Raw genomic sequence first — 14,768 nt, forward strand, 5'->3', positions numbered from 1 at the left:
ATTCTAAAATTGCTATCTAGGCAGGAGAAAGCATACAGAGGTTTTCCAAACCTTGTCCCACTGCATTATTCAAAATTCCATCTTATTTCATTGCACTGAGATGCCAAATGCAGCAAAAGGCAAGACATAAATGTTGTGAAATACAGCACTTCACCAATGAAACCAGAAAAAGTAAAAAGTAGAGAATACAAAAATATAAACCAGAATCTTTATGTGAGAAATTATATTCTGTTTTTTTGTAATGTCAACCTAGTTAGCATAAAGCATGTGAAGATATATGGGACTACTTTCCTCCTTTTCTTCCTTTGTGAAAGTAAATAAAATTAAGCTATTTACCATGCAGTCAGAAATGTAAAAAATAAATAGTCTTTACAAAAACTGGGCTATGCAGTGACTGTGTCCTTGAACCTGCTTACAGTCTAAATTGCTATTAGGTGCAGATAACAAAAAGAACAATTAAGAAAACACAGGAAAAGTCCACAGTATCAGTCTTTGTCTCTTTTTGTGTCTCTTGGTAATATGACTCCTGGTTAGTGCTTCTGTGCACATTTTGTGCTGTTCTGGCTTCATGAGCAAACTGTTCCTCTGTTGGCTGCCCTGGCCATCTCTTTTTTATTTGAAAATGTAAGGTTTCTGCTATTTTTCCTGATTTTAACCCTGCTCCACTGTTTTTTCATCAATCTACAGGGCTGATATCTAATTCAGTCCACATTTTGCATGGTGGGAACAGTGATTTGTGTTATTACAATAAGGGAAGTTTAGGCCACATATAATAATTCCTTTTGGATCAAGTATCAAAGTGGAAAAGAAGGGAAGTTTTGGGGTTCATATATCCTTCTTTTGCACATATGAGAGCTTAAGCAGTGGAAAAATATTCAAGGGCTAAGTGGGTCTTGAGTTAGTTTAAAATAATATTTTACACACCTATTTTAAATCACTGACTGCCATAAGATTTTACTAAAAAGGCTCTGTTTACAAATATAGTATCTGTTGTAAGGAGCTTGCAGGCTGTTTGCACTGTGAAATTGTGTTTAAAAACAATTTATGTCAGCCAACCTGGATTTATTTTTTTTCTCCACACTAGTCTGGTAAAAGTGGAAAGTAAGATGAAAGGAAAATGAATTAATTTACTTTTCAGACACAGGAAATGCTACTAAATTTGGATACATGAAAATATTGAACTTTCACTGGGGAAAAAAAAGAAATGATTTGAGGCCCTAGTGATCACACAGAGGATCCAGACAATTTGACAGGTATGAATTTATCTCACTTGTGAATGAATAACCTTTGGTAACTCACTTGAGACTTAAATATTCTGAACACATTTTCTCTGGAACACTTCAAAAGACACAGTTCATTTCTGTCTCTACCAAACAGCCCCTTTTGTTACTTTCAGTTTACTGAGTTTTTTTGCTTTGCAGGTTTGGAAAATTAACATAATAAAAGCCTACTAGTGAGTTTTAGTCATGTAGGAATGAAACTAGATTAACTCTTTGATTATTCTAAAGTCTACACAATCTTTTTTTGTATCAGCTGAGAGAGGCTTCATTGATCTCCTCTGAACCTTACTTCAGCTGTATGTGGAAATTCACCTCACTTTGAAAGTACAGGCATACCTTTTCAAAGCCATGCTTCGGTATATTCCGTGAGTGACTTCAACATAAGCCACATTTTGTGCAGCCGAAAGGCGGAATACCAGTAACGGCTCAGTGGGATATAACTACTGCTGGGGGACTTGCCTTAAGGTGCACCTCCAAGAGATGCTGCATACCCTCAAAGGAAGAAGAGAGCTGGGGATATAAACAAGAGTGGGTTGCAGGGAGTGCACCCCAGCTGGTGCTCAGAGCTGTGCATGTCTGGGTTATAAAAGGATCACAGCTTTCTGAGTGTGCTTTGTAGGTGGGTGAAGTCCATTGAACTTGTAGATGAAGGTTACTTTGCTAATGGATTACATCCATTCACTAGTAACTGACTATCAGCTGGCAACCGTGATGCATACGGAGGGATTCAGTTTCTCATCCCGAACACACTCTTTGACATTTAATGATAAAAATCTATGAAAGAGCTAGGAAATTAAAGCTTGATGAGATAAACAAAAAAGGATGATGAATATGAAAGTCACTGTTGCAGAAGTCACTTTCTAGCTCAAATGGAATCCAATACATAGCATTAGTAGCAAGGCTTGCTAAAGCCTTAGGCCTCAAGCTGTGAATTTTCACCTAGATATGCTGACTGTACACTGAACTTTTACTTAGCTACATGAAGAAAGGCCCCGAAACTGGTGCAAATCAGACAGATAAGGTAGCCACAACCATCAGCAGAAGCTGCATCCATTAAATAAGAAAAGGAATGTCCCACCTGGAGAGAGAGAAAGGATCCAAGACAACCCTGGACCCAAATATTGCTATTGTACTGAACTGTCATGTGAAGGGAGGGGAACTTTATAATATAAGGGTATAATTGCCCAGGGATTTCTTTGTTTGGGTCCCTTTCTGGAGGCATCCAGCTCGATTAATTAATTGTGTACGTTCTGTCAGAGACCCTGTTTCAGGGAAACCTAGAGACGAGCCTGAGGGGAAAGAAAGCGCCTGAGAGTAAGTGTGTGTCAGTGAGGACACACAACAGCACTAGACCCAGAATATGCTCAGTTTCCTTAAGGATACAGGAGAACAAGTCTTGGAGGAGTGAGTTGCTACTGCACAGAGGAACAAGTCACACCGGCCCACTTGCTTCATGGTCATGGTTTGGGTACAGGGTATTTCTTGCCCCAGCACATATGACTTTTTGAGGTTATTTTCTCTTTAAAGAAGAAAAAGTTACTTTGCCTATGTCAGGGGGCAAGAGCTGGATGACTGACAGACACATTAGGGTTGCTGCTGTGTGGTAACGCAGTAAAGTAGTATTAGGTGGGCCAGACCATGGGACTCTGAGAAGAACCCCACCAAATTCTGTAGCTGATTGTGCTCAGGTCTGTCCCTGGCTACAGGGTTTTAAATCTAGTGGTTTTCATTTATATACTTAGTTCACCCTGAACAGCTAACAAGTCAAAATGCTTCTCTATACTTCTGATTCCTGTGATCCCAGGATTATAATTTGTTCCCTTCCCAGAGTTAGAAACACAGACCAGGGCTGGTGCTTCAGCTTTGGATTCTAAGAATCTAAAGTTAGGTTTCTAAATGCAAGCATGGATATGTGAGTTAGGTATCTAAGATTCTGTCTAGTCGATAAAATTAATAGATTCTGGAGAGCTCTTAAAATCACCCCAAAGTAGCCGATGACATTTAGTCAGATGTACAGCTCTCTTGCTTGTATTGACTAACATTCTGTTGACCATAATAGGGACTTAGACACTTAATTAACATATAGGCACTGACATTTAGATATTTAGATTAGGTTTTGCAGCCCACACTGAATAGCTCTTGGGCATGTTGATTCACCGCGTTCATTTTTCATGTACTTCATGCTTTGGAAAGACACCAGCTTTGTAGGCTTCTTCCAACATGGTATGACCCACCTAGAGAATATAGGCATGTTTTTCCCTCTCTCTGTCTCCAAAATTCCTCCTTTATCTGCATCTGAGATGTATTCTGTAGATCTGAAGGAAGTAGACTGATTTCAGTTCTGTTTTATATACACTTATGAGACTAAGTGTAAAAATTTATTCATTGTAATGGTGTCCTGATTGGGCAGCAATGGCCCAAGCAGAGAGGTTTTACTTCTGTGAGTGATATGCATCAGTGCTGATGTTCCTGTTGTCACCTCAGTGATACATCTGCTACAGGTCTGACCTTCTTCTGAAACCACATTAATGAGACAAGTATGAGCTAGGTGAATGATAATAGCTCATGCCCATGCTTCCTAGATCTGATGCTCTCTCTGCTTCATCTTTTCTTCTGCAAAGTACTAAAGCTAAAAAGAAAACATGTCACTCATTTAAACATTATAAACTTTCCTCAACAACAATAGTGTAATTTAAACACGTTAAATCAAGAAAAATATATATCTTCAACCAGCATTATGCCACTATTTTTATTTAGAGTACATTGTAAAGTAGTCAGATAGCATACAATTTCTTAACTAGTACAAAAAAATGACATATCAATCACTTTTATCATGCTCCATCTTCATATGACATTTCAGCTCTTTGTTTAGATAAGAATCATTGTACACAACTCTGTAGAGCATTGTTTCTTTAGTCTACCCATGTCTAAAGCATTGTTATATTTAATAGGAGGATTTCTATTTACAGTATAATTACATTGTATGTATATAATTAGACTAACACTGCATTAGGCATTGATTGACAGGACAAGATGGGATGAAATGTAATATGAATAGACTTCATGGTAAATATCAATGTTTGGTTCATAGCTGTAAAGAGATTTTAAAACTACCTTAGTTAAAAATGGTAAATGTGAATTATAGTAATTCCACTATTACACTACAACGGGTTCACTAGCTGGACTGCATCCACAGCATGAATCTAGCATATCAAGATATGGAATTTCTTAGCTTTCACAGGATACACTTATTTATTTATTTAAATGTTAAAGAGTTTCCCATATAAACACTCATTCTCAAAATGCAACACAATTTTAAAATTACATTTTACAGAAAGGTATATAAAAGCATTGAAAAATAGGAACTTTTGTGAACTCTTTTAATGTCAGAATAATGTCTTTTAGTTACTTCCTACTAAACCCTCACAGTTCCATGACCAGTCTGTTTAAAAAAGCCTAGAAGAATAGATGGTTGAAAATAACAAGATCCAGTCTAATCAAGAGAGAAAGGTCCCAGAGCAAAGTAGATCTCAAGGTATATCTGCATTTGCACTTTTAATTAAAGCAATTATAAACTTTGCCTAGAACAGAAGTTTGTTCCTTGCCGTGCTGAAGTCTGGTCTGTGGCATAGCATTATATAGGCTAAGGAACAAAAGTCTGTGTTATGAATATTCTGTTAATTAGAAATGGTAGCTGATAACATAGTAACGGTTTAAGAAAAATCAAATACATATGAACTCCCATGAGAAAATGTTGCTGTTTAATGGCACAGTGGTGTAAGGGCAAACAGCCGAGGTTAGATTTGGCACGGTCATATCAGAGGCTGAGGGACAAGGGATGTCACACAGTCAGAAGTGTCCCTATTTACAGTTTGAAGGTCCCAAGTGACCACTGCAAGCTTTGTTCTGGTCATTTTATAGCTAGCGCACCCAAGGTCCGTATGTTCTCTCAGATATGTTACTTAATAAGTAGGCCCACCACATTCTGCCTTTTTGGGTAGTTCTGAGTAGTGCCATATACCATGATTTAACCCAGAAGTGACAAAGCCCTGGTTTACTACAGGAAGGCATTAGTCCTGAAGAACTAAGATGTGAACATCTTAAGTGAAAATGTTGAGTAAAAATATTCCTCTTTTGGCTGAAAGTGATACTGAATAATTCTTGAAGTAGCTGGGAATCTAATGACATGCCTTGTGTTGAAAACGTTTGTCTCTATAGGGTGTGGCGATAGGTGATTAATTCTTTCTCACTTTTACTTTAAATATTGCTCTTAATTTCTGTCACCTCTTTTCCATGAGGCCGTCAATGCATGCATTGCTCTGCTCTTTGTTTAACTCACAAATTAAAAAAATTAAAATAGGGAGCTTCATGTTGTCAGTATCTTGGTTATGCCATGGTATGAGCTTTTCTGGTGGTTCCCTATGTCGGCACTGAACAAAGAAAACTGGTGCCAGTGACAGTCTAACTGAATGCATGGTTAGAGCAAAGGGGCTTCAGTGCTGTCCTCCTACACCCTCAGAAAACAAAGACCTGGTGAAAGCTTTGCGGAGACATAAATCTGATCTAATGTTTCAACAGAAAAGGCAGCTGGCCAGAAGGACACAGCATTGCCTGAAGCTTATCTAATAAGGAACAGACATTTGGATAACATAATATCTGGCATTCTAAATCATCAAACTGATTGAGTGACTTGTGGTATACAGATATCAGTGGAGTTAGTCACTCATAAGGCTCCTCATTGACTTTCCCAAATGAAAGAAATGTGCCAAAGAAATCAGAGACATAGAATGGGCTTTGACCAAATACATACATCCACATTGTCCACATGTGAGTTAATTGTCTAGATGCCCCTATATACTGTTGAGTACTATGTATCTGCAGGATGTGATTGAGCACATCCAAAATAAACATCTAAAATAAAATGCCCGGCGTTCTCCATTGTCTGTAATTGGAATCTAGTTTGAAGTTTCTTTGAGTGGAGTGATATTATCCTGTTTGACACTGAGAGGGCATTGACGAAAATCACCATACTTCACTGCCCCACACTTAACTCTTGTGCCTTATCATCTAGAACAGGCAGATAACTGGACTGCAGGCTACTTCTTAATGTTATGTTTAGGGTAATAGCGTCACAGGCACTAACCCAAGTAGATGAAAACAATTCATAAATTGTCAAGGATTTTTCCACTACTTCAGCTGTTTTCTCACCTCTGACCTTTGTTGCAAGAAATGGAATTTTTTTCCCCTTATATTTAGAAATGTACTAGTATCTGCACATGCTAAGTTTAAACAAATTTCTTTAAATCATCTCTTCAATTTTTTTTCAAAGTTGCTTTGATTCAAATAAAGCCTTTTTTTCCACTGCTAGGTCAAATTTTTTAATGTCTCCTCAGGAAGTGTTCATAACTGTGAAAGGTTTCTGGAACATCAGCAGATCAGGGAACATCCCCACCTTGAAATCCTCCTAAGTTCTATCAGAGATGTGCACCAGAGAAAAAGGAACACTGTGGAAAGTGTGTCTAAAGTAATTTCCAAGCTTTGAGAACACAGCTAATAGGAAGTAATCCACTCTCCTGAATCAATATAAAATGTTCAAAACTGAGAGTACATGGTAGTCACTGGGACCTGCCAAAACTAATCTGGGATCATAAGGGAGGAACCTGTGAAACTGGTTGCAAACTTGAAAGATCAAATGTTTATCTGAGTGTATTTTTTCCGTGGTGCTGCATCTGGAGCTAATAATTTTTAATATAATTATCTCATAGGAATGGTAGACACTAAGTACTACATAGGAAGCCTATGTATCTAGGAATAAACAAAAAAAAAACCATGATCATGTTGACCTTGTCTTCTAAGGTTAAAGTGTGCCTCATAGGATACTTTCACTCATGAAACAATATGCTGGCAGATGACCTTGTAAATGTTTATGCATTTCCTTCCATTTTTTCATTTTAGAGTTGTCCTGATTAAGTGCACTGGAATCACTATATATTAATGTGACAGCACAAATTACGGGTAGCTTGTAGAATAAAAAAGAAGATAAATTGGATAAATGGGTTACACTGGGATAGGTAAATTAATTAAGTTTCTAGGGAAAAACAGAATCTTTCTAATACTTAAATATCTGGAAGGTGATTATTTGTAAATAAATAATGCATAGAGAATACTTTTAATAAATGTAGTTGGCCAGATTTACTATTCTCTCTGCCAGCAAGTATTTTGCAATAATTTCAGAAGAATGTTCCAGTCTGACATCTAACCTAAATCTTCACCACTTTGCTCATCCTTCTCCTCCAGTTTTCTGAATTCTTGCATTTGTGAGCTGGTGCCTAATAGTAATGACTACTATAGGCCCTTTTGTATTCAGAGGATAATTAAATGTGGAAATAGAACCTTACTCACAATAATGCCAGAATGCCTCAGTCTTGTTTTGGGCTGGCTGTCCTGAAGGTGAAAGAGAAGCTTAATTTCATCAGCATTTCAGTTCTTCTCACTTAAGATCTTCAAATGCTACAGTATTAGACCACCTATACTTACAGTTTTGTGATGTGGACTTCTGTCCACCATGGGTGGAATTCCTGCAGTAGCCACTGCCGTCAACGCATAAGGATTTTCATTGATAACAGATATGGATGGATTTAAATACATGACCAATAGGTGGAAAGTATGTTATTGTTTTAACCTCCTAGCCTACTTGTCCTATTCCAGTTGAAGGTTTTATATTGTGAGATTCATTTAGAGTGTCAGACAGTCCTAACAAAATTTGGATTTACAGTTCAATTTTGCCTAATCTGGCAAGATACTAAATAACTACATTGAGGTATCAGAGTGCCGTAGGAGGAAGGATCAGCCTCTGACTAGGGCAATTAAAACATTAGGTACCTAAATAAATCATGTTCCACTTAGTGTAGTTGTGTCTTCTTAATGATATATCTTTACTATGAACAGTTAAAATAATGTTAATAAAGCTGGCTCTGTTTGCTAAGGCAGCATACACTTCTCAGTAAGATTCAGACAATTCTACACTTGGAATATTCTGAAACGAGGACCATGTTCCTGTCATGGCAAATTAGGTCAACATGGCGAAACACAGAGTCATGGGATGATGAAACATTAAAGAATATATTATTAACTGATGTCTTTTTCATTTTATTTTTCTTCAGTGACATTTAACAAATTGAATGTTAAATGCCGAGCGACACAAAAATGTTTTGTTAGATTATGAAGAAACAGAGAGAAAGAGTTCCCTCAGCTGGTGTGTAATGTGGTAATGTAAAGCTGAGCTTAGTGATAGGGTTTGGAGATGCTGTTTGAGTTCCCTCAGCCCCCAGATATGTTAGACGCTGTTGCTCCAAAGTGCAGTCTACATGATTTATTAAGTTTCTTGTATATTTTTACGGAGTTACTCCAGGAATCTTTATTTTTGCCTTTGACATATCCCATGAGGACTTTTTAGAATCTCAAGACTCTGCAAAAAGAAATGCAGCCATTCTGAAATCCACATACCTCAGAAGGTACCTCTCTGTCATCAGCACATACCAACATCTTGAGTGAACAACCGGAAGGGTTCTTGTATGTTAGGTATGGTAAGAGAGTTGTTAATGTCACCTAGAGCTAAACATTAACTGAATCTCCTTGCCTACTTGCAAGGGTGAATGTCACATTCCAGACATAATGAGAGCAAGGAAAGTTAACATATTTCAACATCTCTTCTTAGGTGCAAAACAGAAACGACAAGATAAGTTTTGTGTATTACAGCAAAAATCTATAAGGTGATGATGAGATTTGTGTATAAATTTCCAGGGCTCCGGTGAGGGGCCTGAGAACAGCCTGCAAACTCATGTTTCAGGAATACATCTATTATATCTTAGGCCAATGTTATATAAGATATGTATTGTTCAGTTCATACCAGCAGGTCATAAACTACAGCTATGTACATTGTAGTGCACTGTGAATGCTTCTTTGTTGAACACCCAGTACAATGAAGTGATTCAAAGGGTTATCGCAAAATGTAAATCACGCAGTCAGGATAAGACTTGCTTTCCTGATAATACCAACAATATTTAGAATTAATAAATTATTGACCATATAACATCTCTTTTATTAATAAAAATAGATATACAGAATTTTAATTCTGAGACAAACATGTTTTGGGATTTGCTTACTTGGAAAGAAATGATGGAATTTGAAATGGTATGTAGGTCTCCTAACTTCTGCTCTGGTTCCTCCTAATTAGATCACAAGTTTGAATTGTAATTTAACTGTGTGACTAATGTTATATCTGCAATACTAAACAAGCCACCAGGGGCATGGGACAAGGGACTTGAAACTGTCTGTCTCAGGACTGTAACTGTTTACCTCTGTGTGATTCAAACCTTGAAATATCCTGTTAAACCCCTGTGTTTATATTATACATTTGGGTACAGAGCAGTGGCTTTTCCTGAAGAGGTTGCACTCCTTGTGAGCGGCAACATGACGAAAAAAGTAAACATAATTTTAGATCCCTGTAGTGATGAATGCTTCAGGTTTCTTGGATTTTTAAAGACAAAATCCATTTACTATGAAATACATAAATAACTCTTGAAGTAAATTTTGAAAATTATTTTGTATAGAATAACCTGGCATTAAAGTGGCCAGTAAATGAAGGAAATAAAACTGAAAAGAACTGTTGTACTTAGTGGTGAGGTCTTTTACATATGAGCATGAAATGACTTGTAGTCCTGGTGACATATTATATAAAGTGCGTAAGTTGTTGTCTCCCTGTCCAAAAATCCAGCCGTATGTGCTAGATTATTTTTCTCATACTTCTCTCCTTACCCCTGTCCCAGTTCTTTTCCCCACTTCCCCTCACAAGCTCTGAGATGTTGTGGTACTGCAGCTACTTCCTGAAAACAGTAAGCCATACAGTTCAGAAGTAAAGCTTCAGGCAAAGAGGATCAAAGAACCTGAAATACCTCGCATGACCATGGTGCAGCAGTTTGAGAAATAGGAAGTACGGAAACAGCGGAGTGGAAATGCACCAATACATGCTGGGGACTGCCCAACTGGAAAACGGCTTTGCAGAAAAGGACCTGGGGCTCCTGGCAGGCACCACACTGAACATGAAGCAGAAATGTGCCCTTGCCACACAGAAGGCAAATGGTATCCTGGATTGCATTAGGAAGTTGCTGACAGATCAAGGGAGGTGATCCTTCCCCTCTGGTCAGCATTGGTGAGGCCGCTCCTGGAGTGCTGTGTCCAGTTCTGGCCTCCACAGTGCAAGACACCCTGGAGAGAGTCCAACAAAGGAACGTGAAGATGATGAAGGAACCGGAGCATCTCTCCTATAAGGAAAGGTTGGGAGAGCTGACACTGTTCAGCCTGGAGAAGAGAAAGCTCAGGGGGGTCCTATTGATGTGTATACATGCTTAAAGGGAGGGTGCAAAGAAGATGGAGCCAGGCTCTTTTCAGTGGTGCCCAGCAACGGGACAAGAGGCAATGGGCACAAAATGAAACACAGGAAGTTCTGTTTGAATGTCAGGAAACACTTTTTTACTGTGAGGGTGACTGACCACTGGAGCAGGTTACCCGGAGAGGCTGTGGAGTCTCCCTCCTTGAAGATATTCAAAAGCCATCTAGATGTAGTCCTGGGCAACCAGCTCTAGGAGGCTGTGCTTGAGCAGGTGAGTTGGACCAGGTAACTTCCAGAGGTCTCTTCCAACCCCAATCATTTAATGATGCTGTGAAAGGCTGAGGGGCATGTGGCACTTGGGATTCAAATCTTTGTTTGAGGATGGGTTTAGAGATGGTGATGCCTGGAAAATCATGCTGAGCACCTGTCTTAGGGAATGAATTTAGAGGATGTTGGCCATACCCAGCTTTGCAGTGCAGTTCAGAAAAGAATTTGATGATGTCTGCTGTGCTTAGATTGATCTTTTGGGTGATGAGGAATATAATTATTTCTGGCAGGGGAAGCAACTGATTGCTGATTTCACACATGATGGAAGGGTGGTTTTACTTAGGAACCCTTGTGTAAAAGAGCCATCACCCTTACTGCCTTCTCCTGAAGTGTTTCTTCTGCCTCATTCCCTCATGCAGAGGGGGGATAAGTATCTCTACCTCCTGGACACATGATTCTGAAGTACAGAAAGCACCTTCAGTGCTTTGTAATTGCCGAGTAACCTGAAAAACCATGGCCAGAAATGTAATTCAATATATATTTCCTCCTTAGCAATAGCTAAAGCTTTATAGTGGCTAGACTAAAGAGGCTTCCTAAAGAACTTGCTGGCTGCTGTGAGGCAGCTATGTGCTCCCACTGATTTATACTGTTATTCCCACAGAGTCTTGGCCATCTAATCCAGGACCTTGATAGCAGAAAGGAAGTCAAGCAGCTTAAAAGTTTAGGCATTACAAATCCCAGCACAGCAGCACCCAATTCATTTCATATATCTTGCCCTTAGTGTCTAACACATACATTTTATCAGCAGCTTGTAGGGCATGCAGTCAGACAATTTCCATTATGGCCAGTGAAATAGCATGGTTAAAATCCTGTGCAATGCTTTATAAATTTAAATTTAAGCATAAATGTTCTGTAACAAGATTATTGTATCTGATCTGATGGTTGGGGAAAGCTCACTCATTTTGTATTGTCAGCACTTGGAGCAGTCATTGATGTATTAAGCTCTTACATAAGTCATGGCATCTTACTTGAACCAACATGCAGTCGCAGGGGATTTCAGCTGAAAGAGTAGATGCAAGATACACATTTATAACAGTGAGGGCAATCAGCTTTGCAATGGATTAGTGAAGAATATGGTAAATTCTCCAGCACTTGGAGTCCTTTTATCAATGTCAGATGTCATTCTAAAAGAAACAACCTATTTCAATAACATTTTATTAGGTTATACGCACAAATAAGGAGAAGAAATCTGCAGTTTTCATGCAGAAAATTGGTTTAGATTAGCACAGTTTCCACTTCTGTTTTATCTATTTATGCTAAGTAAGGTTATGAGAAGAAAAAACAATTGAGTCAGTGGTACACACTACCAGATTGATTCCCTCAAAACCACTAAAGCAGGAAGTGAGTTGTGAAAGTATTGTCCTGAAATTGCTGCTTTAACAATGGTACCCCCTGCAGAAAGTCCACTTTCAATCTAGGCCAAATTCGGAAAGTCCTAACTCCATGGGTGTACTCAAAACTTTTTCCTTATGGAAAAATTTGTTCATATATTTTAAAAACATTGTCATCTCTGCAAGCATGTGATGGATCTAGCAGTTACCTACACACAGGATAGAATTTTCTGAAGCAAATCCCTTTTGCCAAAATGGGCTTTGCAAGCATAAACTCTATTACTTACATGTGTGAATGCTTATGCCTACATACTTGAAAGCCCCTTTCAAAATTTAGTCTATTAAATAAACGTGCAAATTAACAAGACTAGTACGGTTCTCCAGCTGAAAGCTTTCCTTTAAAATAAATGTGATATTTTACTAGAAGTAAATGGAAACACTTAAAGAAGTGGGTTGATAAAGAGTATTGAGTTGGGGTAGATTTGTAGCAATTGATGTTTTGACAAAATTGGAGATGCTGAAGCAGGCATTTTAGCTTGACTTAGCTAAAATAATAAATTGCAGTATCCCAACCTAGACATGACAAAGGCATGAATCAACTTCTCCATCTTCTTCAAGCAAAGATCTCAGGCTTGTACTGCACCTGTGGTGGTGAAAAGGGGTTTGAATATTACATGAAGATGGCTGTCAAAAGGTAGCTCTTAATTCAATATCACATCAAGGGTTTTCATGCTGACAGAGAGAATATGAGATTGCTGGTCCCAGAAAAATATCATAGCAAAATAACTCTACTCTTTGTGTTCTTTGTAACAATTACCAAAATGCTGACTTAATTTGCATTGTGATTTGTTAAAAAAAGATACTGGAAATACCTGATTTTTTTGAAGTAAAGTATTCAGATGTGTACTAATTTAGATGTAGAAATCATTCCTACACCTGACTTTTTAAATTAAATTTTTCAATTTATAAAAGGTGGAAGAATCCACTTGCTAAGAACTTTACTGCAAGATTAATTTTTAAAATATTGAAGTCTACTGTTGCTTCTAATGCTATACTGTAGTCCAAAAAACACACTTTTTTTTTCTTTTGTTTTGTTTTGCTCATTTTAGGACTCATGACTTCCGTTAAACGCACTGAAAATGAACAGATGCACAGGGCCTTGCTATATTAGCTACTGCTAGTTTTAACAGCCCAGGATAAGAAAACTTCATGTTTGAGCAGGCATAAAACTTGGATGACCTTAGATATTAGAGAAAGTATAGTAAAGACCTTAATCCACCACAGCTAGGAAAGGTTTAGTACTGACACAGTTTTTAGACCTTGTATCTGCTGTTATCAAGCCAAGATGTATATTAAAAACTACATGAGAATTGTCACTACTTTTAGTAAAATTTGTTCTTCCCCTGTTCTTCAGTTGCCTTGTGCTGATTCTGTACTTAAGATTGCATCCCAGTGAATCTACAACCCTTTCTGGGGCATAGCAGTAATTTCTCTATTGTCTCCCGTTCTCATTGCTATATGTAAGACATAAATGCATGATGTCTGGGATATTGTAGCCTGCCAGAAGATTGCCTGATGACAGTTCTAGTGAAAAATATTTCGTGGGGGAAAATGGTTGGGTGCTTTGGGGTTTTCTTTGTTTGTTTGTTTTAAGACAGAGAAGACTAATGAGTGGTTATGGCCATCATAATAATTTGCCAATATATAAGATTACTGTAAAGAGGATCAGGTCTCCTTGTTAATTTACCAGGTGAAGATGAGCATCAGGAAAAAGCTTTCCCGTGATAAAGACAGTGAAACTATGCGGAATGGATTACATACGGGTGCTCTGGAATCCCCTTACCTACATATTTTCAAGAATAAATTAAACAGACTTCTGGTAAGTATGGTCTTGACCTTTTCTCAAAGGAAAAGAAAGGACTGGATGATTTCTGGACTCCTTCATGTCCTGTATTTAATGACATTTTCCAATTCAGGCTAAGTTTCTTTTACTAATATGACTGAGTTACAAAGCCTATGCTTTGTAGCATTTGGTATTTTTTAATAACATTATATAGTGAGCTATTGCCAAATCCCTTGAAGAAGAGGCTCATCTAATGGACTCCATCTTTATTCCCTTACTGTTTGGGACAGAGTAAGAGCTCTGAAAATAATGGGTAAGATATATATTTAATAACAGCTCTATTTGAGTTCACTGACCATGTGATTTCACCTGGGTTTTCATGTATAGAGACCAGGCTGCACAATGAGACACAGTGTTCTTTTCTCATTTTTGCTATGACTTGGTGCTGTTTCACACGTTTGGGGGTCAGTGAAGAGGATGAGTACCAGCAAATTTTATAACACAGATTCACAGAACAGCTGAGCCTGGAAGGCACCTCTGGAGATCATCTAATCCAACTCTTTTGGTCAAGCAAGGATAGCTAGAGCAGGGTGTCC

The sequence above is a fragment of the Phalacrocorax carbo genome, chromosome 1, assembly GCF_963921805.1.
Source record: "Phalacrocorax carbo chromosome 1, bPhaCar2.1, whole genome shotgun sequence".
Lineage (NCBI taxonomy): Eukaryota > Metazoa > Chordata > Aves > Suliformes > Phalacrocoracidae > Phalacrocorax > Phalacrocorax carbo.